Genomic DNA, 27676 nt, shown 5'->3' on the forward strand with positions numbered 1-27676 from the left:
AAACTTTTCATTGCATTCACAGTGTTTTCTTATTTTTCGAACTGATGTGCTTACACACACACACACACACACACACACACACACACACACACACACACACACACACACACACACACACACAATGTTTAGATTCAGTCAGGGGCATTAATCCACAAATCCAGACATTCGCCAATACAAAGGAAAGATGAAACCTCTCGGCTCTCTATATATATTGTAATAAGTGCATTTTTACACCTCGTCCCCCAGCCTAACACCCAGGATTATAACACATTAACTTTAAGCATGATTTTGTTAGGCCTTTCTTTTTTATATTTTAATGCCAACATTTCTTAAAACTATAAAAAGTACTTCTTTACTTTAGCACCTTTTACCACACACAGCAGTCATTGCAAAGACTCCCCCTAACCCCCTCATTTTAGATATCCCTGACCACATACTACATGTATTTGCATTACTGTATAACATGCAATTTATATTGTGATGTATTTTATACAAATACTGTTAAACAACTTTTTTGTTAACTTTTGGTTACTTCCCCCTTTATAGTGTCCTTCCAAACAATGACATAAAGTGGGGGATATGCTTTTCAGTCTACTCACAAATTTAACAGAGTCAACAAAAGCCCAGTCTTTCTCATCCACCTTTTCTTGTAAACCCTTATCCACAAATGTGATTGATGCTTTATAATCTCCCATTTCTTCACTAATTTCAGTGTTGCTGGCCTCCTTTTTCAACCCCATCTCCTAACACCAGACTCTGGTTCAAGTCCAAGGTACTCCTGATTTTTCTAGTCAACTCCTGTGCCTTGTGTGTGTGTGTGTGTGTGTGTGTGTGTGTGTGTGTGTGTGTGTGTGTGTGTGTGTGTGTGTGTGTGTGTGTGTGTGTTTGAAGCAATTTTTGTTTTGGAACATTGGAAAAAGTTTCAGTGGCAAAGCCTCTCTATATGCTTTATTATCAGAAAAATGAGAAGCGGAGTCCTCTTCTGTTTGATGCCTTATTTTTTTGTTGGATCAACTTTTGTATTTCCTTCTCAGTCTGTTCTGCATCAAAAATGTCTTTGACCCTCCAGGAAAAAAATATTCTGATGAAAGTTGGCTATAGCAACTTGAATTTCACATCTACCTTTCGACATTCCCTGATTACTGGAATACATTTGCTTACTTCTGCCTGGTGTGCAGTGAATAATTATTTTCCACAGGCACTCTTGTCTCCAGTTTTTAATACTTTCAAATCTTTTTCTGCTGTTATGATTGCATCTTTGCTAATACTGGTCTAGGCTGCTTTCTCATGGCCAGATTTGGAGCATACCCTCATTGTCCCTTTCAATCAATAAATCCTGCTGTGAAATACCAATCCAGTTGCTTATTTTGTGCCTTCATATAAATTAATACAGTCTGCTCGTTTCTGTGGTACAACAGGAAATCACAGGGTTTTCTCTGCATGCTCTGTCTCCTAACTCTACCATTTTTTTTAAACTGCTCTTAAGTCACGTATCAGCAAGCCTTTTTCTTTATTTTTGGCTTCTACATTTTTTAGTTTTCAGTTCATCTGAATAGCTACTTAAAGCTTCTTCCATTTTCTGACATTTTGCTGTTTGAGTTGATATATTCCTTTGGTGTTTGGTTTATTTTAATCCACTCTGAATACATTGGATTTTTTCTCTAAATTACTGGAAGCCATCTCTTGCACCAAAACTGAAGATTGAACTGATGTTTACTGACCACCTGCAAGATTTTTCCCAGTCAGTATTTTCTTCATCTTTTCTAGTTGTTTTGGTTTTGTTTTTTCAGGCCATGGTTCTTCTTTTGCTGGGATCTAGGCAGTTTACTTACTAGCAAGTAACTAAATTTTATTGAAGGTGGCAGAACAGGATTACTAGCCCATCTCTCCGTTTCTTTTTTTCACACTGGGAAAGCTGTGATTTAGCTGATGTTCAGTGTTCAGCCATCTTGAAAATCTTTTGCAAGATCTTATCCTCTTTCATTACAGTTTTGTATTTTGAGTGAAACAAGAGTTTAGTGACTTGAATAAATAATTCTGGGCCAAGGTTGATGGCATATTTGCCTTTCTTGCTTGTGAAGGTTTTACCTTTTCTCATACAGTAACCCAAATCTAATTACTGCGGCTGCCCTGTTCAGCCACAAAATCATGGCTGAAGTAATTAATATAGTACATACTGTACTGTAATTCCTAAAATGTCTTCATATGTCTGCTTCAGATGACCTGAGACATACATTATTGATGAATCTTGAAGTGTTGTTCTAGTCATAAAATTCACAAATCCATTTTACCCAGTCATCTGTAATACTTCAGTTTCTTTTTCTCCTTCACGTATGCGAGTTTCTCATGTGACCTGTTTAGTTGTAGGGCCCTTCATTGTATGTAGTACCTATTTTATTAACCAGGTAGGTCCACTGGACACACACACTCCTTTTTCAGGGGCAACCCATGGGCAATGTATGGTTTAGTGACTTGCTCAGTGTCCTGCAGTAGGCAAATGAGGTTCAAGAGAATCCAACCCTGTACCCTAGGAACTACAGCTTGCAGCCTTCACCTCTGTGCCATCAGCTCTTTTTTCACCATTAGAAAAGAAAATTAGCAAGCCCTTGACTAAATACAGCCATTTGCTTTTATTCACAACCTTGTCTGTTGTTGGGGTTCACTTTCCTCCCTTTATACTGCTGCTTTTACAGTCATATGTCGGGTTCAGATAGAATTGTTGATGCAAAGTCGTGGAACGAATTATCATGGAAATAATCAATGATATAGTAAACCAGGACAATGAACCCAATCCAGTTTGTTTACATCAAGGCCGGGCCATGCCTACTTAAACTGGTGGACTTTGAGAAGGTCACCAAAGCAATGGATGAGGGCAGAATGGCTTACATTGCCTACCTTGACCTGGCCAAGGCATTGTTAACGAACTCAAGAGGTTTGGTACAAACCTATGTATCGCCTGGTGGCTAGACAAATGGCTCGCAAACAGGACCCAGGAAGTCAAAGTTGGGGAGTCCACCTCTACAAAGAGGTCCGTCACAAATGGAGACCCTCCGGGATCAGTCCTTGGACCACTTCATTTTGGAATTTACTTCTCTGAAATCGAGGTGAATGTTAGTGGTCTCTGGCTGACTGATTGCAAATTAAGAGCGGTCATTGAATTCCACACTGGCACAAATATTCTCCAGGAAGTGCTGACACTGACAAGTTGGTGTCAGAGCCATGGACAAAAACTAAATGCCAAGGAATGCATAATGGTATCCTTCAGGAAGCCATCCACCCCTGGTAACTATCATATTGACAACACGCCTCTTAGAATTGACCCAATAGTCATGGACTTGGGGGGCAGAGTAATCTAGCCTTTTAATCACATTTTTGCAGTAGTGAGGAAATCATTCTACATTGTGCAACTTGTAAACAAAGGTACGACATCTACGTCCAAGGAAGTCCTTGTTTCACTGTATTCATAGGTCCAAGGAAGTTATTGTTCCACTGTATTCAGCATTCATTAGACCTGTCATTGAATACAATGCTCCGTTTGGTATATACCTAACCAATCATATCCAACAAATGGAATGTCCACAGAGGTTCATCACTAAAAGAATACAGGGAAAGTAAAGTGTTCTATGCACACCTCCTTAAGGCCCCATCCATATACTTCCTACAGGCTGTTGAGGGGAGATCTATGCCTGGCATACAGGGCATTGTCAGACTCCACTCTAATGGACCTCCTGCATATCTGCAAAACAAACAACACCAGAATTACCCATTCTAAAGACTTAAATCTTGTATGCGATATAAATAGGACCTGATAGCTATACAGGCTTCCCATCAGTGTGAAGCAGAGAGTTTTCACTAACCCAATTCAAGTGCAACTTGGACAATTGGATGAGGAGCACAAAACTTGTCCCTGGTTTGGCACCTATGTCTCTAATGGACACTGGCAACCTGTAAATGCTATATCTCCCATGCCACTGCTTACACTTATCAAGGGTACCAGAACGTGTCAAGAGATTTGGGATGCATAGCTAGGCTTAAAAGGCCCTTATGGTTGTTAGTCTAGTAAACACTTATTAATCTACTGTACTTTTCTGATTTTTGTCATTTAAACATTTGTGCCTAATTGGTCAGTATACATGTTCATAATTCTTCAAGGTTTGTTCCCTTTTACCTACATAAAAACCAGGGCATGCAGTACATATAGTAACACCAACTCTTAATTAGTACTATTTCCCCACATTTAAACCTTTAATACAAATTTCACCTGTCCAAATAGGGAACATTGATTACACATAGTATACTTTCTTGTCCTGCATATACCAAATTCAACCCCTTTATGATATTGTCCCTTCATCTCGAATACATTTTTCATGTTGGGGTCTGTTTTGTATATAAGAGTTGTGGGGGATACCCCCAACTAATTCATTATCCTTAAAAAAATTCTCTTAATGATATCTTTAACTACCATATGATTCAAGTTATAAGGGACCACTAAAGCTCTTTTAAAAGTTTTCTTCCTTGTTTTATTCTTTACTTTAACTTATTCATCTCTATCCTTTATATTTGGAGCAAAACCTACACCTAGTAATGGTCAGTCTCATTTCTTGTTGCCTGAGTAAGCTTCACTGACCATCTTCTATTAATAAACATGCTGTCAACCTTGTACATCTCTGAATTTAATAGTTTATCATCTGATGCATTGAGTGATAACCATATGGTTTGTTTCTTGAATATACATTTTTTAGAGTTAAAAGGGTTTAGACTCTTAAAATGAAAATATCCATTGCTAAAAATGAGTTTCCTGAAGATTTTAGAAATAAATTTGCTTCTCCTTTTAGATATGGTAGTGTCTAAATAGTCAGTCCTATTGGGATCACAATGGTGTAAATTTCAAAAACATTGAGGTGTTCTGAATATATTGCATTGTATACAATTTTTCACCTAGTCTTATGTCCCCATCCATGAAATAAACATATCATCTAAAATTTTTAAATACCTCATATTATCTGCAAATTCTGAGCTAAAGATGAAAAGCGTTTCCCATATAAACACAACTAGATTAGCATATGTTGGGGGATAATTCAGACCCATTGCTACTCCTTTTACTTACTTACTTTGAAGGTGAAACTTTTAACAACACAGCCATGCATTCTATTATCAACTTAATATCCCCCCCTTAAATTACAAGTTTGTAATGCCTTTTTGAGCAACGCCATCCCCTCAGTTTGGGGAATATAAATGTAAGGGTCCAAAACATGTATTGTGAGAAAACAGATGGTGATGGCCCAACGATGCTGCTTATATCTACTCAAAACATTCCAAGAATCTCTTCAGAATGTGCCACCCTGTATCATGCATGAGTTTGAACATCCTGTCCACAAAAATGACAAACTGGTAGGTTTTAGAACCCACTCCAGCAACAGTAGGGCTAAAAGGTGGATTTGTAGCATTTTGGTTGGTTGGTGTTCTAGGATGGGGGTTCTGAAAAAAATCAAATAAAGGTTAGTTGATCATCCTTCCATCAACCAACCTTCCAATCAATATTCCTAAAGGCTATATTTATTTAATTTTTGGAAATGATAGAATAAATTTCCTCATTGTGTAAAATCTTAAAAATTGCATGAAATGGTAAATACCATCAGAAGTAACTATTCCACACCTGTTACTTGCTTCATAATCTGTATTGTCTTATCCTCTGTGAGCTTGTTCAATAATTCATACTCATCTTTGGTTAAATTCTGCCACTTGTTTCTATTCATATGCAATTTCTGAACATTCTTAATAAGGCTGTTTTTGACCACTTGCACCACAGGGTGCATTACAGGTTTAATTACACACTTTAATTACACACTTTTTTTCCTAAATAAAGCCTTTTCTGAAAAAGACTACCTTGTCAAACTGTATTACCGTATTAATTTTCCCCTTGAAGAGGTTCAGCTGTGTAATAGTGTCTACAACATTAAAGTTCCTGTGTGGAATAAATGTAAATCCCTTCTCAAGTAATGAAAAATACTCTTTAGTGATGGATAATAGACTATAATTAAAGATATTGTAACCCTGATGTTTAATCATAATACCTTATAGTTCTGTTTCAAGATAATCTACTTTTCCAGAATCCTGCCCTAGTTTGAAAATAGTTCATCCATCATGCCCTTCCTGTCCCTCTCTCCCCTCCTCTGTTTGGATAGTGGTACACCTCTTGGGTGTGGTCTGCCAGCGGGAATCCCCTCTCCCTTTCTCCACCACAGTGGAGCATGACCAATTCGCTACCCTCTCTGAATGATGTAAGAGTTGGAAATTGAGAACTCCTAAAGGGGCAGGGTTATTAAGATTGAATGCAACGTGCTCATCATATTCCTCCAACCTACTCACATTCTCTTCAAAAGTTGCAACGAATAGAACTTTCACTGGGAACTCTTGAGTTGTTTCCACTTGCTATTTTGAATTTAAGGTATGCATTCTTTTCCTGATATTGCAACTCATTTCTTATTAATTTTTACTTTTTCTAATCATAACATTTTCACAATACTTGTTAAACCCCCACCCTTATACATGTTGAAATGACTAGAAAAAGGTACATTTTTCTGTGTCACATTGTTTTAAATCTGTAGTTCCTTGTAGAAAACCAGATATTTTCATGTCATTGTTCTTAATTATAGCCCTAATATATTTAATGGCCATGCCTTGGAACTTGCCTACCAATTCAAAATAAAACTTGGAATCTTAATCAATCCCATTGGAAAATGTGTATATCCATAGCCCCTGTGGAACAATGTTGTGATTTTAAACATTCCTTAAAGTATCCATTTGAAGTCCTCGTAATTTTATACGTTCTTTTTTTTTTTATTTTCTTAAATGCTAAAATCATGTGTTCGAAAGAGATGAATTCAGTGCCATTCCTATTATAGTCATTCTGTTGATCACAATGGTTACTAAAACTATAACTTCTTGTGAGCCATCAGGAAAAATTTATGCCATCTGTAACTCTGTCCATTGAATAGGTTATCTGCACACTTGGGGTCCACCATGAAAAGAATGCAAAGATAGAAAAACAATACCTGTGTTACTTTGTCCCTGATTGAAACAAATCTGCAGTCCACCAGTTCTGAACCTTCAGTTCCTGCTCCATCATGCAAATATGAAACCGAACACTATAAGATAACATGACTCATTTTTCATCATTCTTGGTGGTAGTTGCCTGGGTACAGGTGGACCCAGAGGGAGAAAAATTGGGAAAACTTTTCAGTCAATCTCGTAAGCACACCTTTTAACAACTAACAATAACACCCTAAGTACATACTCTGTGGTGAGAGACCTGGTCACAGAGGTTGACGGCAACCTTACCTGTGATCACAGTGTCTCCAGTGGTAAGAAAGGCATTCTATATTGCTCATCTCATAAGTGAGGGTATTGTCTCCAGAAAAACAGAAGTTAATCACAAAGCAATCTATAGCTGTGTCAAGAATCTCAACACTCGGATCTGCTCTGTGTTACAACACAGTGGCACTAAATATGCAGAACTAACCGATACTGCCAACATCCTGGCGGATAGGTTCAGTGCTAACTTTACCTCCCTCTCACCCCATAAAGGGCCCATCTCTATACTGGAAGATCGCAAAGTTCCTGTAATCACATCTGTACAGGTAAAAAAAACATACTCTCCAAAGCCAAGAACGCAGCATCCAATGAGACCTGACAACATCCCAGGCTGTGTTCTACACGAACTGCAGAATGAAGTGGCACGCCACGTAAGCACCATGTTCAATCATAGCCTCACCTCAGGATTTGTGCCCACTGAATGGCGCACAGTGACTGTTATCTAACTCCATAAAGGAGAAGCCACCATGGACCCTGAGAACTGCTGCCACATTAGCCTAATGAGCCTGATCTGCAAGGCCATGGAACATATAAACAAAGACATTGGTAATCTCCAAATTCTCGACCCCACCCAGTTTGGGTTTGTAAAAGGCAGATCATGTCTCCTAAACCTGATAGACTTCTTTGAAGCAGTCACAGAAGCTGTAGACGAGGGTAAGGTGGTTCACACAGCCTGTCCAGATCTTGCCAAGGCTTTTGACACCATCCCCCACTCTGGACTTATAGATAAACTCACTAAACTTGGTATAAATCCCTATGTCACAAGATGGCTCACGGACAGAACCCACACTGTGAAAAGTAGCAGACTTCAAATCCGACTTCAGACCAGTGACAAATGGAGTACTACAGGGTTCAGTCCTGGGTCCTCTCCTGTTTGGTATCTACTTTTCCAAAGTACAGGCTAACGCAGAAGGTCTTTGGCTAATGAAGTTCACAGATTGACTGCAAACTAGGAGCCATAATCGAAACTCCTAACAATGTGGATGGACATCCTACAAAAGGGCCTCACTGAGACAGATGCCTGGTGTCAAAGCCATGGCCTCGAGCTCCGTGCCAAAAAGTGCATTGTCATCCCCTTTGGTGAAAACTCTGTACCCATGAGCTACCATATAGATGGTAGTCTACTTAACACCGAAAGTGTGAAAAAATACCTTGGGACACAGACGGACAGTAGTCTCTCCTTTGATCATCACATTGCCACAGTTGTCTGGAAATCCTTCTACATGGCACACCTCCTCATAAAAGGTTTCTCATCTAGGGAAAAAAAAGAGGTCATTGTTCCCCTCTACTTGTCACTCATTAGAACCATTATAGCGTACAATGTCCCTTTTGGTATGTACCTCACAAGACCTCTGAATCAACTGGAAAGGCTGCAGAAATACCTGACAAAGAGGATTACCAGCCTCAAACAGATGCCTTACGCAGACAGTCTCAAAAAACTCCAGTTTTACTCCATCGCATATCGCCTACTCAGAGGCGATCTCTGCATAACATACAAAGCTATGTCAAACCCAGAGCTGTTGGACATGCTCTACTTAAAGAAATCCCAGTCCCTCCGAGCTACACGCTCTAGGGCCGTACACCTTGTCACCACAATAAACAGAACATGTTGGAGGGATAGATTTTTGTCCCAGAGACTTCCCATACTTTGCAACAACACAAAGCTCCTCATTAGCACTCTTCAAGAAAAATCTTGATGATCTGATGGGAAATAGGAAATTCACCCCGGGGATCACCTCTGTGGCTCTGTTCGACAGGGGCACAGGAAAATTAATTTTCTTGAGTGTTGGAAGCCAGGGTACCTTTTTGGCTAGGCTTATATAGGCCCTAGGGCCAATAACCTAGTACCTACCTATGAACCTGTAACCTCCCTGTACTCTTCCCTCCTCAGTCCAATAATTGAATACAATGCCCCTTGTGGTGTGTACCTTTCCAAGCACCTGCAGCAGTTGGAGGACCACAAAGGTTCCTCACAAGGAAAATTCCAAGGTCTTCAGCATCTGTCCTATGAGGATCATCTAAAATCACTGTCACTTTTTATTCCGTTTCATATAGACTACCCTGAGGCAATCTCTGACTTGCATATAAGGCAATATTTGACCCTGCTTTATTGTAAATGCTGCATATCCATAAGTCACGGATTACTCACTCTAAAGGCCTTAACCTGGTACATGATATTAATAGAACCTGCTGGAGGGACAGATTTGTTTCCCAGAGGTTACCACACCTTTGGAACAGACTCTAGCTTCATGGCAAGCAGAGCACCTCATTGGCCCTCTTCATACACAATCTGGATGATTGGATGGGTAACCGTAAATTCACCCTGGGGTTCCACCCCTATCCCTTTTGGACAGGGATGATAGGTGATAATCATGGAAATAAGGGTAAAACTTGGTTAGGGTTGAAAGGGTCCTAGGTCATTAACCTAGTAACCTGCTATGATCCCAATTGGACTTCGCCTGCTATAGCCTCAAGCCTGTCCATGATTGGTGGAGATAATCCTAAATTAGGACTGATGGTTGGATCATCAGTGGTATAATTCCAAATTACCCAAATGAACCACAAGCCAGTAAATCAATAAATGGGCAATTATGTGCAGAAATCGGAGCAGGCTTTGCTCTATACCGCTAAGTAAAGTTTTAAGTACCGTGGAGTGTATGCAGAAGTAAAGGTTTAGTGTCTTGAATGATTCACTTATAAATAAAAATTTTTAAACATTCACCTTCCATTTGGTGTGTTCCTTCATTTGACACTCACCAGTGTATTATTTGTTTGGTAATAAACCTATCACTTAACACTAAAGGTGGCATGCATTGCATTTCATCGAAATCTGATCTCACATGGCCCTTCAGACAGCTTCATGTTAGTCTGCAAGAAGTTAGTCTGTTAGGTATGTTTATGTTGAACAAACATGTTAACATTTTTAGTAGAAGAATTACTTTACAGCAAACTACTCAATGCATATATTAGTAGTAATAATAATTATGATAATTATGAAGAAACGGGCTGCTTCTGCTATTATTTTGTAAATGCAGTAATAACTCAGAATCAGGTGGTATGGGGCAATACTGAATTACCCAGCAGGGAAGAGATTGCACTCTGTTAGCAATATCACTCCTCTGCACATCTGTAGATTTTCAGTATTGCCTAGTTCTGTGACCCCTTCTGGAATTATTTGCTTACTCATAATATGCTCTGCTCAATAGACAGTTTCTTCAGGTGTATTATCATGTCCTCCTCCTGTCCTACACACTCATTCACATGTTCTCACTCTTGTCCCCCCTCCCCCATGTTGTTCATTTCTAACAATAAACAAATCCCAATTATGTGTTTCTTTAACTTCTGCTGTGTTTTTTTCCTTTCCATTTCTTATTGCCACCTGGAATTCATTTATTTGTTCATTTTTTTCCAAGAACTTTTGCATGTTAAAGCATACCTTTCGGTGCAACTCTCCTTTTTACCTCCCTTCATGTTACTGTTTGCTATCCCCAGGTTCCAGAGTATTCCCTGTTTATGTTAGATTTCTGCTGTCTATCACTTCCACCCATCTTAATTGAGTTTTTTCCTTCTATGTACTTTTACTTTGCTGGCCAAGGTAGAGCTGGTCTTTTAGCTGCTGTCTATCCTTCCACTGATTTCTCCAACCTTCCTGTTTGCATTCTTGTTGTAGGAGTCCATGGCTACAGAAGAATGATGATGTTTAGGCGATGATAAAAGTGCACTTTGTAGGGCTATTCAGATGAATTAACATAGTCCGAATATCTGAGTTATGGGAAAAGTATATGTATGTGAAAATGTCCTGAGTAGTGTCTGTAGCAACATGCTTTAAGTAAAGGAAAGAACATGGCAGGGTGTCTTAGGTGCTCAGTGGTTGGTTGAAATTAACATTTGTTTTCATTAAAACAGATGATGAGGGAAAAGCAATTAATATGAGGCATCTGGATTTTTTCTACTGCTGTTATGTTTTTATGTATTTTAAATAGAAAGTTTTTCCATGTGAAATTACCAATTTGCCTTTGGTTCATTCATTATTTTGTGAAGTAAGACACTTCACAGATGAAATAGCCCAGTTCATTTCCTAGACTTTATTTCATCATATTGATTTTAACTGTCTACATGGCTGAAAAAGTCACTGGGGGATGTGTAGATCCCCTGAAAGCATTACACAAATGGACAGGTGCTATCTCTTCACTAGTTAATCTGCGACCACTGGGCCTGACTGGGAGGGGTGGTGACAGAGAAGACCACAGGGATACCCTATAGTAGATAGCATCCTCCTTTTATTTTTAGGTATACCTTTGTCTTGCCTCAGGTAGTCAAATGATTCCTTCAATGTATTAGTTAAAGTCAGTTAAGACTTTGCAATGGTAAAAACAGAATGTCTGTATTAGGCAGTCTAGGCCTATTATTGTGCCATCTTTGGGTGGGGTGATGTTGTGCATGTGGGTAAAAGGCTCTTGTGTGACTTCTGTTACATTATGAAAAACATGACTCTTTGTAAGGGTGCAGGTCAGGAATAAGCTGAACATAATGTAGACTAAAGGAAGTCTAGGTACACCTTTTATTTGCACAAGAAGACTTGTCCAAGTTGAATACATATGAGAGATACATCGTAAGCAGGGTATAAAACTGTGCCTAAGAAAGGGGTGGTACATGCCAGATGGAGGAGTATTTGGCTAAGAAGATAAAGAACAATTTGAGAGAAGCTTTGATTAGCAGGGTAGCATCCCAGGAAAAGTTAAGGTCATAGAAATTAGGTGACTAGTGATGTTTAAAGTACTGTGGTGGAGAAATCCTGTTATGTGCATGTATAGCACAAACATAGGTGGTTGGAGGCAGGTATAGGGATGATGGGGAAGAAATATGATGTACTGAAGGCATAAATAAGAATGTGAGAGCAACTGATGGAGCATTGGAAAACAACTTGGGGAATTAAAATAAGTGGTAAAGAGAACTGCACATTGAGCACTGGCACCAAACATTAAACAGCCACTTGTGGTTCAGCTTGTTTCAGTAATGGCAGTGGCTGTATGTGCTTGTTTTTATAAAGGGTTTGATGTGGAACACAAAGGAGCAGGTCATGGTATTACATAGACAGTATATAGAGATCTATTTGGTTACTGAAGGTTTGGTACTTGTGAGGTCCTAGTGTGCAAAATTAGTACAGTCTGTGGATCAAATTACAAGAAGGAATCCTGAAATATATAAACCTAAGCACATTTATAGCTACTGGCTAAATCTTTAAACATCAGCACATTGGAAACTTAACAATGAAGCAAGCAGACAAGCTACATGATATACTTGGCATGACAGCACATATCTAATTAGCACATTCTTTGCATGCTTAAAGAATTTCTAGTATAGCGTTTTACAGTGAATGCGACATGATCAGAGGTTTAACATCTCACTAGAATGAGTAATGCACTCATTTTAAACATCATGTTTGAGCATGCCTGATGAACCAGTGTTTTAGTCAACAAACAAGCAAATCCCAGTAGATCTAAGTCAATCACAGAAATGCAGTAGGAAAATATATTTGTAGCATGTTATGCACTATCTGACCTTTTGAACAGCATGTGTCTTGCTTTAACATCTTGAAGCATCTATTTATATACAATTTTCTTGAAAATGAATTGATGTATGTCAAATTGATCACTGCTGCAGTAGCCTTGGCTATATGTGTTGTTACATCCTGCCAAAGCTATAACAGCCAGCTGGCTTCCAAAGCTTCAGAGCACCTCAAACACCCCTAAACTGTCGGCAACATAAGCTGAGCTGACTAGAGGACAAGTTTGGGCACCAAGCTCCCTTAAGAGCTTTACTGCCACTGAAGAGTATGCTCTTTTGAGTCTGCTCTATTGCTGGGCTTGTAAGCTCCCGGGGGGGTGAATTATTTTTGTTGATTCCTAGACATTTTTCTTTTTAATGGATGGTCTTGCGACTGTATTGTACTTTTTTTTTCAGTTTAAAAGTTTAAAGTATTTTTAAAAAATTCTAAGGAGATAGTGCATTTATTTTACTGTGGGGGGCTGGCAAGGGTTTTAAGTACTCTCTTTTTACTGAGTTTGTGTGTAAAAAAAAAAAAAAAGACTTTTAAGGACTTCAAATTTCAACAGACTTTTGCTGCTTGTTCTCTCCTGGAAAGCAGCATTATCTTGACCGTGGAACAAACATTTGATCTAAAGATCAGTCAGTCTTCTAACCACAAAAAGAAAAAGTTAAGGAAACATCCTTTGTCACTATCAGCAGGCTAGCAATTTGCCTGAGCTGAAGGGTGGGGATGGCTGTTCTGCAGCCATTTGTTTTACTTTTGACAACTCATTTTTTACCCCTGATCCCTTTGGTGTAGCACCTACAGCCACTATGGACCAGGGGTTAGCCATGTCCTCCCTGGCTATTGGGGTTCCCGAAGCAGGCAATGGAGAGTTTTGGCAAAGTGTTGGAGCTATCCCTGGGGAATCTACTGCTGCCATTTACAACACAGTTGGCCCCATTTTTTTTCTGCCAAAAAAAATAAATAAATAAACATGTATCTACTCCTCCTCAAATTTCCTTAAACAAAGGAGTAATTTACGAAGTCTGGCTCAGGGTTTTATTCTGACTTTTGATCCTTTTTTATTGTTCACTGGTAATAGAAAAAATCTGGACAAGAAGATGAAGGAACATATACAGGGTTTTCTCCTCAGTTTTCTTAAATACCGGGAGAGCTCAGTTTCTGATTTTTCTCTTTGGGGCTCTTTTCTTTGAGACAATTTCCAGAATGCGTTTTCAGTGGGAGTACACTGAAGTTTCTCAGTCCCTCAGTTCTTCCAGCATTGGAGGGTGTGTCTGTATTTTTCCTGATAGCCATCCTGCTGCTCTAAAATGTCAGATGAAAAGACCGAGAAACTTTATACAGTCTTAAGTTCCCAATTCTTAAGCTAGCAGCCATAGCTTTAGTTCTTCCAACTGCCACTAACCAGTTTATTCCTATCCTACCCTTTCTGATAAGAATGGGAAAATAGTCTATGCTTCTGTAACTTTGATTTTCAGAATTTTGAATTGGCAGGTTTGAGTGCTTAGTGTTTATTCTGATTAACAAACGTTGAAAGTATGAGGAATGTTTGATGTGCAGTTTCTTCTTGTCAAGAAACATCTATTGTGTTTGTGTGACTCTGGTAATTCTTTCAGGGTTCTGGCCTCTGATACAGTTTTGAGGAGGTCTAGCTACGTCCTCAAAACCTCCCAAGGGGATATGAATAATTAAATTTTATTTTCTCTTTCAAATAGAGATTCACTTTTTGGTTCCTTTGCTGAAGAGGTGATCAAAAATTGTAATGAAAGGGGCAAGTTAAATCGTGGAGTCTACAGTTTTCTGACCTCTTTTTTTGAATATTCTAAGGGATTCTGTAACCCTTCATCCAGATTTGTCATAATGGCAAGGATGTTCCAAAAAGAATTCAGGAATGCCCCCCCCCCAAAAAAAAAAAACAATCCAACTAGCCATTTTAACTATTTAAAGGACTTTGTTCTCCTTCCACCCTGGCAGACCCTTTTCCCTTCCAGGCGGTCTGACTCTCCATTTTTCTTGACAACAAATAGTTTCAGACACATGGTTTCTGAAGCTCTTTCACCAAGGTTATATATGCCAGTGAGAGGATATGACTCCTTGCCAGGTTATAATTTCTCATTCACCAGACCAAACTTTTATTTCCACTTTTCCTTCCTTACATGCTGTTCCAGAGAGTGATAGAACCGGATCCTCCTTCCTAAGTTGGGAAACATTTTTGTTCAAGGATGTTTAGAGTGCCAAAGAAATATAATGCTTGGGCATCAGTTCTGGATCTTTATTAATAGACCTGTTTGTGAAGCGACATATTTTTGAAGTTGGACAGTGTCCATCACAAACTGTTCTTCCTCACTCAAGTTTCCTAGTAATGCTACATTTAAAAGATGCTTACCCATGTTATTCTTTTCATCCAAACGTCAGGCATTTCTTAAGGTTTATGCATCTGTACTTTACTCTTTGGACTATCCACTACATAAAGAGTGATTACTAAGTGGCTAGTTCCAGTTACAGTTTGTTGCAGGCTACAAGGTAACTGCTTTCTTTTTTCCATATCTAGATGTCTTACTTACCTTTGGAGAGTCTTTTCCCAAGTGTCAGAAATCTGTCACTTAGGTGAGAGAGCTCCTGCACAAGCTGGGATTCCAAGAGAACATTCAAAAGTCTCATGACTCCTTCACACGGGATTGTGTTCTTGGGGGTGTCAGCTTGGCAACTCATTTGAAAGAGCTTTTCTTCCACAGGAAAAAATAGATCTATTTCTAAGGTTTTCCACTCAGGATTTTGTGTCTCATTGCATCTATGATTCTCCTGATTGTTTTTAAACACAAACATTTTTGCCTATGTTATACATGAGAGTTTAATAATCATACATTTTATATAATTGAAAATAAACAATATTTACATAATTTTAGTTGCAAACATTATATATTACTTACCTATCCGTCAAGCATTACATAACTCATTCAAATCCTGCCTTCTTTATTTAAACCTTATTTCCTCCTCTGCATGTTTTGTTTCCACAATTCCCATTGTTTTCTATGTAATTTGCTCCTACCCTTTTTTTAAAGATCCCGATTCTAGTTTTATCTCAGTTTCTAGAATCACTACTTCTAGTACATTTGGTTTAGACTTTGATTTCCTTTTTCTAGTAATTGCTTCCTTGGCAGCCACGATAATTAGACTCTGCAAGGCCTTACTATGTCATAGGCAATTCTGATTCTGCATCTGAGTTTTTAACAAAAAAAAAAAAAATAATAATTATATATATATATTTTTTTCTTTAGTTGCACCAATTTTGCTCACCCAGTATCTCTGACAGAGTAGTCTGCAAAGAATCTTTAAAGTCTGCCAATTCATTATACTCCCAGAAAATATTTTCCCAATTACCTATCACCTCCAACATTTGCTGTCTACCCAAGGAAAAATGTTTTTTTCCGAAAATGTTTTTATTCATTTTATAATACAATAACTTAACAGTATAGTCACAAGAAAAAACAAACTGTATACAATGTCCATAACAATTAAAAAAAAGCAATATACATAGAACAACACTTAATATTTCTCTAACAGATTAGATATTTTTGTCCAAGCAATTAAATGATGAGTCGTTGTTTTATAGTAGCAATCCCATTCTTGCAATGTATTTCCCAAGATGAATAAACTCAACTTTAAAGACAGGAGTAGATTTAGATTTCCAATTTTTAGTAAGAATTTTCCTTGCTATAGAGGATAGACCATAGTAAAAATGTTTGGTTTTAGGAATGACTTCAGGAACATTGAAAAGGATAAGGGAGTCAGAAATTACACAGTTGTCATTCCACAGAGCTTTACAAAGATATTTAAAGTATATCCAAAATGGGGAAATTATTTTGCAATTAACAACCATATGTATCCAGTCAGCATCAGGGTGTCCACATCTCCAGCATTTCAATTCATCTGTCTTGTACATTATCTAATTAGGGTGTACAAGGGCTTGCACAAGTGTGTGTAAATACTGAGCATGTGCCAAGTCTGACTGCTGTTTTGTAGTTTGCTGTTGAGATGCGAACATGTATGTAAGGTCTGTCTGTTAACTAGTTTGTATTTTATGATGCTGGTATTCATCCTGAAGTGTTTATGTATTAAAGCATCTAAATGAAACCCCAAGCCTTCTTATTTGTGTTGGAATTGAACAAGTGACATAGTGTCTGATATCTAAAAGGACATGAAGTCAGTAGAAGCATGCCGAAAGGGCACTGAGCTAGAAATGGCTTGGCTAAAACAACTTAAGGCACATATCCAGATGCTGATGGAATATACAGTAGTGAACCATCCCTAACTTCACAAAACAGGTCAGAAACTAATTTCAGGTATTAAAACTTGCTCAGCATCATTTATTTTCATACAGTATGAAACTGGGCATGCAGAACTCTCAAAATAATATTTGCATATGTACGATATTGATAAAAATATTCAAATTTCTACGGAAAATGTTTGAAGTAAAAGTCTGAATTGTATAAAACTAACAAAATAAAGGGAAACAATAGCATTTTGCAAAGCACATGTATTTTTCGTATTAAGCAAAGATATTCCAGTTAATCAGAAGTGTATAAAGTGTTTGCATGTTTGTGCAGTGTTACTGTAAAGCTGTTTCACAAATCATGGCCATTACAGGGCATATTTCGAAGAGTATAGCCATTACAGAGTATATTTCGCAAAGTACAGTATTTCAAAGGTACATTTGAATGTTGTTACAAGCTCACAGAACAGTTTGTTCTTGCATAATTACAAGGGCCATATTTTCAGTGCGTTTGTGTATACTTTGTGGGCATGGCAGATGGATTTCGAAAACCCAATGCACTTATGTTTGACAGTAATATTGCTGAGAATTACAGTGTGTTTGAGCAAGAATACGACATTCCCATTCAGGCTGCATTTTCTGATAAAGATGACCATACAAAGGCACTTATTCTACTTAATTTAGCTGGGTCAGAAGCCATGGAAAGGGAGTGCTCATTTGTGTATGTACTTGCTATCTATGCAGGAGAGGGGGATAACCGTCATTTTGTTGTACCAGCTGAGTCGAGAGAGGCCACAGAGTGCTTAAAACTTTAGAGAAATGTGTAATCTCCAGACAAATGCTACAGTGGAAAGGTACTTATTTTACACAAGGGATCAAAAGTCTGGTGAAACTTTTGCAGCATATATAACTGACCTAAGAAATAAGGCAAAAACGTGCAGATTTGGTGACTTAAGGGATGAGGTGATTAAGGACAGACCTGTGTGTGGTATAAAAGATGATGCTGTGAGTAAGATTTTTGCTTTGACAGTGATTTAACTTTGAATAAGGCCATTGAGATTTTCAGATATATGAGCTCAAAGAAAAACACACAAATATGCTCACAAATGACAGCAGCTGTAGAAGGCACAGTGATAATGTTGATAGCATGCGGCACGTGGTTAAAAGAAACCGGTCTAAGCACATGGTAGCTGTAAGAACTTTCTAGCAAGTTCTAGAAGTCGCACAGTCTCTGAGTCCGCAAATTCAAGGCATGGGCCCCAACCTAGTTTCATTGCCAGCTGTTGTAATTGTGGTTAAAGTCATGAATCTAAAAGGGAAAAATGTTTAGCTTTTGGTCAGCAATGCCACAAATGCAATAAATGGAATCATTTCAAAAGATTTTGTAAATCAAAAGGCCCACATTCTTTTATTAAAAGGGAATATTTTAAGAAACGAGTTGATCAGTTACAGTGTCATTTCTACTCTTTTATGTTGATGGTGTGTCTGTGCTTCATGAAATGGTCAATGCAGTATATTTAAGGGCAAAGAATGAAGTATTTTGTACTGTTTGGATAAATGGCAAAGCTGTAGATCTCAAAGTTGATAAGGCTCCAAGTGTTATATTTGCAGAAACATTTGCCAGTGTGTCTAAAGGTGAAAGGCTTGATTTGGCAAGATGTGCAAAACTTGTTGCTTATGGAGATGAAGAAATTCAAACTGAAGGCTCAGTTGTGCTTTCATGTTACTCTGCTGGAAGAAGCTACGACTTTTATTTCTTGTGGTCAAGAGGCACGTCCAGTCATTATTAGGGCTTGGAGACGGCTTGAAAATGGGACTGCTTCCACTTAATAAGGAAGTTCACCGTGTTATCTAAAAAGACCACTACACTAATTTTGCCCAGCACTGTCTACCTATGCTGATCTTTTCCAAGACAAACTAGGCAAACTTCCGGTTGTGTACTCCATGAAGTCAGACTCTATGTGCTGGCCTGACAACTGGACTGACCTCAAAGTTCCAATAGCCGTGTAGGACAATGTCAAAGCCGAGTTAGATAAAATGGTATGACAAGGTATGATTGGTCTTGTGGAAACTCCAACTGAATGGGTATCTTCCATGGTGGTAGCTCATAAGAAAAGCTTGGATGACATCACGTATGTATTGACCTACAAGATTTGAACAAAGCACTAAAAAGTCTACCTCATCCAATGTGCACAGTCAAAGAAGTCACAGCTTTGATGCCAAATGCCACTATTTTTTTCTGTCTTAGATACAAAGAGTTAATTTAGTCAAATTCAGCTTGACAGAAAATCCTCATTCTTCACTACTTTCAGTACTCAAATTTGGCAGGTATAGATTTTTGAGAATGCCATTTTGGATAAATTCTGCAAGTGAAGTCTTTCAGTGTGCAGTGGAGCAAATTTTTTCTGGGTATCCTTGTGCTATTGTAGTAGATTACATACTAGTAGGAGGCCGTGATGAAGGAGAACATGACAGAAACCTCAGAAAAGTTCTAGAAAGGGCACATCAAGTGAATCTTGAGGTCAATCCATGCAAATTCAGGCTACAAGAAGTTACTTATGTTGGTCATTTATTTATGAGTACAGGCCTACGACCAGACCCTTCTAAGCAAACAGCCATTCTCGAGATGCCTGCTCCAGACAATGTTCAAACTATGCAACATTTTCTTTCCATGGCCAACTACCTAGGGGAGTTTATTCCAGACTTGAGCCAACTTTCAGCACCACTCAGAGAGCTGACATGTAAAGATGTATCCTGGCTTTGGTCAGAGCAACACCAAAGATTTGATGTCCTGAAACAGAGAATTACTAGTCAACACTAATACTATGATGTTCACTTTCCTGTAATGCTTCAAAATTTGGACTTTGTGCAGTTATTCTGCAAGAGGATCAACCTGTTGCCTATGCATAAAGAACTCTTACCCAGACTGAGATGCAGTATGCCCAGATTGAGAGAGAGCTTTTGGCAATTGTTTGTGTTCAAAGTTTTATGATTGTTTATGGTAGACCTATCCAGATTGAAACAGACCACCAACCATTAGTCACTTGCGAAAGCCGATGTATTCAGCTCCAGCCAGACTGTAACATATGAGGCCGAGATTGCAACAGTACAATTTCAATCTGGTCTACAAGAAAGACAAACTTCTTTTATCTTGCTGATACATTATCCAAATCACAGAGAAATACCACAGAACAGCACGAGAGACTTGATTTTGGAAGTTATGGAAGTGCATAATTTTTCTTCCACACATCTTGAGCTGAGAGATCACACAGCTACAGTTTTACAGAGGCTCAACCACTTTATCAATCAAGGATGGCTGTCAAAGCAATCTAGTTTACTTTGAGAAGTGCAGCCTTATTTTCCATACAGCAATGACATTTTGGCTGACAAAGGTGGTATTATGAAAGGTCTTAAAGTAATTTGTAACTGAAGAAAACTAGGCACAGAAACACAACTGAAAGCATAAAAGGTTTAATAAGGTAAGCGCTTTCACATCAAATATTAGTGCTTCATCAGACCGTATAAAAAAACTACATCAGCAAACACTTTTAATACATTCTCATTGATTCAAAATAGCCAATAAAATTCAAAGAAAGGTGAAGACCTGACTTCAGCTTGCATTAAAGAGACGTCATGCTTTTAGTACAGTCTTAATAGAAACCCTGTGATTTAGACCTGGGTATTTATTAGCTTGCCAAAGAATAATCCAATGCAATTCTCTGGTTTCAGTAACGTTTTTAACATCACCACCACATATATTTTCAGAAATAATTCCAGCAACTTGAAATCTAAAACCATGTTCATTCTCATTCTGCATACAATGTGTAGAATGCTAGTGCATTCTTATTGTTGCCATTCCTGATGCAATATATATGCTCTTTAAATAATATAAGCTGATGTCAGTCTTTACCTTTCTTTGAATTTTATTGGCTGTTTTGAATCAGTGTGAATTTATTAAAAAGTGTTTGCTGATGTAGTTTTTTATATGGTCTGATGAAGCACTAGTATTTGGTCTGAAAGCACTTGCTTTATTAAACTTTTAAACTTTTTATGCTTTCAGTCGTGTTTCTGTGCCTTGTTTTCTTCAGTTACATTGGTCTTTGCCTTGCAGGCACAGTTGATTCCTTGGGGATTTTATTTTGTTTCTTAAATTAATTGTTCCAAAGTCTTTGCAAGAAGGGTACATGACTATCTTGCATTGTGGTCGCTTAGGAACTGAATCTACCAAAAAAGGGTGAGATGACTGATATTTTGGCCTTCTATGTCACGAGACATTGAGAGAGCACTTTCATCTTGCTCAATGTGTAACAGTACAAAGCTACATCAGCAGGTGGAACCACTTCAGCTTAACCAGATTCCTGATCTACCTTGGTCAGCAGTAGCCACAGACATCTGACTGGAATGGTCATCATTATTTGGTGTTGGTAGACTCTTACTCTAGTTGGTTCGAGATTGACTTCTTTCCCAACCTAGCATCCGGTACAGTCATTACCAAGATGACGCCTCATTTTACAGTACATGGAAGTACACAAAGTTATTTCTGACAATGGCATGCAGTTTACAAGCCAACAGTTCAAAAGATTTGCAGAAGAATGGGACTTTACTCATGTCACAAATAGTCTAGAGTACCCACAGTCAAATGCTTTGGCAGAACATGCAGTTCAAAATGCAAAACGGTTACTAGAGAATTCCAAACAAGATGTCCATGATGTTTTCCTGAATCGCTTGAATTTCAGAAATGTTTCTCATGGTAAACATCTTGGTTCACCTGCTCGGAGACTTCTGTCGAGACAAACCAGAACCACATTACCAAACAATAGTCAATTGTTGGTTCCATGTGTCAAGAACAACAGATCAGTGAAAGCCAATCTGCTGAAGAAGCGTCCATCCCAGAAGTACTATGGTAAGATCAGTAAACTGCCCAATCCATTACAAGAGGGAGAAGTGGTAAGGATGCAAATGTCCAAAGCTTTTGATCAGATTGGTGCCGTGAAAAATATTGGTCCAGAGCTGCAATCATACATTTTGGAATCAGAAGGAGCAATCTTCAGGCAGAATCAGAAACGTTTTGAGACTGGTGTCAGAGCCTATACCATAGCACATAGCCTGTGAGAGACTTTATCTCGGAATGAGTTATCTGGTGTTCTAATTCCAGAGGAAGTTTGAGAGGACATTCCTGTTTCTGTGATGAATACAGAAGTTCCTGATACGAGTTGTGCACTGCAGACCGTCCATGTTGCTAAATTTAGGCCCAACTGTTGTTATGAGATATGGTCAAATCTTTAAACCCTGTAACAACAGATATGAAGCAGTTTGGACATGAACATTGTGTTTTGTTTATGATAGTAATGCATGTCTAGCTCTGATATTGTTTTGTATAAAGGGCAATCTTTTTTTAGAGGGAGGATGTAGATCAACATATGTGTTTATACCTTTTAAGAAGCTATCCAAGAGCTTGCACAAGTGTATAAATACTGAGCATGTGCAAGTCTGACTGCCATTTTATAGTTAGCTGTTGAGATGTGAACTTGTATGTATGTAAGGTCCATCTGTTAGCATCATAAAATCTGAACAGACTAGTTGCTGTCCATCCTGAAGTGTTTCTATGTGTTAAAGCATCTGAATGAAACTCCAAGCCTTCTTATTTGTGTTAGAGATGAACGAACAACACTATGTAAATGCTTCCAATCAAATATCCTAAATCTTATAGACTTTGTTGCATATTTGGGATGGAGACATATATTCCCCATTGTTTCTTTGTGAATTGCTGATTCATTCTCTTTTCAATCCTTTCTAACCTCCTCCGATTCTTATTGTGTAGTATTTTGAATGCTGTACTGATTATTCCTTTTTTTAACAGCAGCTTCTGTTCTAGAATCTGCTAAAAACTCTGACAGTGCTGTTCTTTCACTTTAAGATCCACCTATTTCTTTCTCTTTGCCATCCCTATCAAGGATTGATATCTGAGTATAGGCAGTCTCTAGCCTGCAGTCCAAATACATACATGGCATCTTCCCATTCTATTACCTTTCCTTCTAATTATTTGCTTCCAATACCTTTGTTCTTTTGCCAATTTTTTCCAGTAAATTCCAGACCCCTCTTGCCCATTCTGTATCCCTATTGGCAGAATTTCCTTTCTCAATTCCTGTGTTGGCTTATTTTGTGAATATAATATTCTGTATGGTTATTCTCCCTGAGGATCTACATCTAAAGTCCCAGTATCTCCTTGTTTCTTGAGCTATCCACTTTGAATTATAGGTTTCTGCGATTCTCCTGATAATCTTGGTAAGAATACACATGCGAAAGATACAATGATATCAGAAGTATCTGTGGTCTTTACTTCAACATTCCTAGTCTTTTCAAATCCCAGTACTAGGGTTTGTCAGTAGAAAAATTACTTGGAGACAGCAAGTATCCCTAAATTTGCATCTCCCCATATCCCTCCTTATTTCAAAACAGCCCTTCATCACAGATATCTTGGGCTTTGCTTGGGGAGCAGTTTTAAGAAGGGTAATACGAGGTGTGTGGGACACCTAGGACAAATGCAAGCACATAAATATAAAAAAGATCCTTGCCCTGATCAAGGCACTCAACTCTCTGAATAGTCTTTAGTCCCTAGGACCCCTTCAAGTTGTTTCAGACAATATCACAAGCATGTTTTACATCTTCAAGTTTGGGGATCCAGGTCGTATCCCCTTTGCAGATAAGCCATGTTAGCTTGGGTATAGCTTCACAGCACAGTCTCTCTCTACAGGCATCCTTTATTCTGTCACAGCAGTGTTGTGTATCGAACAAGCTGAACTGGACAAGGCAGATCTTCATGTATGCTAACTGTGTCAGGGGTCTTCCAAGATTAGATCCATATGTGGACAGTTCCTCTAGTAAACCCATTCATCTTTTCTCTAGTCAACTGGTGATATTCTGCTCCAGGACTCCATACTAGAAGATTCAGAAGGAATCCCTTAAGATCTTTGTAGTGACACCCTTTCTGGCCAGCAGCAGTGGTTCCCCCCTTTTGTAATTGATCAGGGCCAATTACCACAAGCTTCCTCATAGGAAGTATCAACTCAAACAAGATCAGAGGTGTTTGATGCACCCTAACCCCACTGACTGTCTGGATGGTAGGGTCTTATTTTCCTTTAGGCACCTGTTTACAGAGGACATTCAGGAGGTACTAATGGAGACAAGAAATTCTTCTACTAGAAAATCATATATTAGAAAATGGAAAAGGTTTTCTAGTTGGTGCCACCAACAACATAACCAACATTCTCTGGTTTTACAATATTTGTGTGAGTTACTTTCCTATGAACTTTCTTACAAACCTCTCAACCTGTGTGCAAGTAATCTGGATAAAGCCTGACAAAATGGAGGACGAAGGGCCAAAAATAAGGACAGATTTTAAATATTGTTATAAATTAGAAAGTTGCTAGAGTAACATGGTTTGTGTTAACATACATTTTCTTAAGTATTTGAAGTCTGAAACTAAACTGTATGTCATTATTTGGTGATCGGATCATCCCAGTGATTTGCCAGAAAACCACAAATTTTATGAAGAACAGACCAAAATATGATGTGGAAATCTGGACAGTTAAGAGGTATGCCTTCTTACTCTTTCAAGGTTCATTTATTGGCCATTTCAGCATGTCTGTCCATGGATCCTCCTCTTTCAAGGCAGTCTCATGTCAAAATGTTTTTGAAACAGTTTTTTCTTAAGCTGCCTCTAAGAAAACCAATGGCCCCTTATTGGGAACTTAATTTTGCATTAGAAATGCTAACACTTGATCCATTTGAGCCAGCTAATCTGGCAGGTTTGAAGTTCTTAACATGGAAAATATTTTTACCGATTGCTCTGACCTCCTGTAAGAAGGTGTTCTGAGTTGCAAGGTCGTATTGCGAGTCAACTTTCTCATTTTCCACAGAGGCTGGGTTTCTTTGGGAACTTTTATGCCTAAAGTGGTATCAGAGTTTACTTCAAGCCAGACTACCAACTCTCCCATTTTCTTTAATAATGTTAAAAATGAGGGAGAAAGTGAACATCCGTGATATGATGCATCATAACAGCTTGAGTACTATCATGACAGCACTAAATCTTTCAGATCTCCAAATCTGCTGTTCTTTTCTTGTGAAGGTAAGAAGAAGAGATGACATGTCACTACAGACAGTTTCCAAATGCTTATTTAAGGTTTATACCCGCCACACCGTATTGTTTCTAGGCAGGGCCGTGGTGCGCTCTACCAGGGCCTTTGCTTCATGTGTGGGTTTTTGGAAAGTGTTGGATTCTAGAAGCTGCATCTTGGCCCTCTATACATACTTTTACAAAACACTATAAACTTGACTCCTTCTCCAGGCCTTGATCAGGCTTTGTGAGGACCATTCTCTAAGGGCTCCTTGACTCTTCTCCTCCCACCTCCAAAATGTAGTAAGCTATGGTAATCTAGTCATATAGCTAAGTCTACTGCAGCAGTGATCAATATGATGAACATGGTACATTTGTGTAAGTAAACTTACTGTAACAGTAGATGTTCGAATGATCACTACTGCAGTAGCCATTCCATCCCTCCTTCACCCTTGTTATGGTGTGTTGTTTCTGCTAGGGTGTAGTGGCTTATTTTTTATTTATTTTTTTCTTTCTGATATTGTCCTTTCAGGGCTTGGCCTGCATTTCATTGTTGGCAGGAACCTCTCTGAGTGATTTGTGTACAGACTTGTCTGTTTAGTCAGCTTAACTTGAGCTGCCTGACAGTTTGGTTGCGTAGTAGGTGCCCTGAAACTTTGGAAGCTGGCCAGCTGCTAAATCCTTTGCATGGTATATCCTATATAGCTAAGGTTACTATATAGTTAAGGTTATTTTCTAATTATATTGGCATGTACTGTTTTATGGTTTTGTAAAATGTCTCCTCAGCTTAATGTTTCAAAGTTGGTGTAGGTTATGTAATTGAAGTATTTTTACACACAAAATATGAATTATGTAAGCATTTAATAACATCTGTGCAGACGCAACCACTTGCATACGTTCTCACAGACATACAGAGGCAAAGAGACAGTTTCTTACATACAGAAACTTGGATGTGCACTTCCATTTACACTCTCAGATGTATGCACAACTGAAATGTCTGATTTGTGATCACATGAATTAAGCTTACATTTCAAACGTTAGTGTAGTCCAGATACAGCAAACTTTATCAGTTTTTTGAATTACCCTGTGAGTTATCCACTGCTCCAAGGGTGTTCACAAAGTGTCAAGCTCCAGTGATAGCCTATTGCAGACTGCAAGGTATTCACATTTACCTTATTTAGATGACTTGCATATCTTTCCTGACACTTTAAAAAAGATTTCTGCAATCTCTCACTTGTCGGCAATTTAGCTACCTGGTGTGGAAATAAAACCCACAGCCTTCTGCACCAAAGGCGAGTGTACTACTTGTTGCATCACTAACACTGAGAAAGATTCAATGGGTACTAAAACATGTGTGCCCCCCCCCCCGGCATCAACATTTCCAGATTCCATTTTTGTGATTTTGTTTTTTAAAAAGGGAACTATGTTGGTGGAGAGTGCGAATTTTTTTTTTTTTTTTTTTTTTTTATCTAAATCCAGATCGCTAATTTTCTCTTCAGCTTCTGTATGGCCTGTTAACTACAGATGCCTCTGAGTTAGCTTAGGGGAGTGGCCTGTCTGACAGAAGTGGAGACAGTTTATAAGGAAAAAAGATGCTCTCTACTGTCAGTCATATGTGGTCCCCAGGCTGTTGCATCTGATTATAGACAACACCACAATGATGTGGTGTGTGTATGTATATATATATATATATATATATATATATATATATATATATATATATATATATACACACACACACACACACACACACACACACACACACTAGGGCTCAAGATATTACTCTGTATGCAGATTAGCCATGATAGCCTGGGATTTAGCAGTTCAGCACAGTCTGACTCTGCGGATATCTTTCATCCTGTCAGAGCAAAATGTATACCCATCCACCTAAAAAAACATACTCCTTGGTATCTTAATTTTGTTTTGGAAAAGTTAGCTGTTGCTCCATTTTAAACCAACTCATCAGGCTGAGTTGAGGCTCCTGACATGGAAAACAGTTTTGTTGATTTGCTCAGAGTTGCAAACACTCCATGGTGGGATTATCCTTATGTTATTTTCTACAAATATAGGATTTCCTTGAGAACTAATCATCATTAATACTTCAAATGGTGTTGGAGTTTCCTTTGAGCCAAGTTATCTATCTTTCTGTTTTCTTTCCAGAACTTAAAAATGAGAGAGAAGGATTCTTCGTAACCTAGATATCCCAGACAATTTGGATGTTATATTCAAGAGTTTCTGAAAGTTTTACTTCTGTCATCAGTTATTCATTTCTTAGTAAGGTAAAAGGACAACTGTGTCAGAGCAGACCATTTCCAAGTAATCTGTAACAACAGAAGTTTGTTGACTGCCATTGTAGCTG

The sequence above is a fragment of the Protopterus annectens genome, chromosome 11.part0 (assembly GCF_019279795.1).
Source record: "Protopterus annectens isolate FY-2018-M chromosome 11.part0, PAN1.0, whole genome shotgun sequence".
NCBI lineage: Eukaryota > Metazoa > Chordata > Ceratodontiformes > Protopteridae > Protopterus > Protopterus annectens.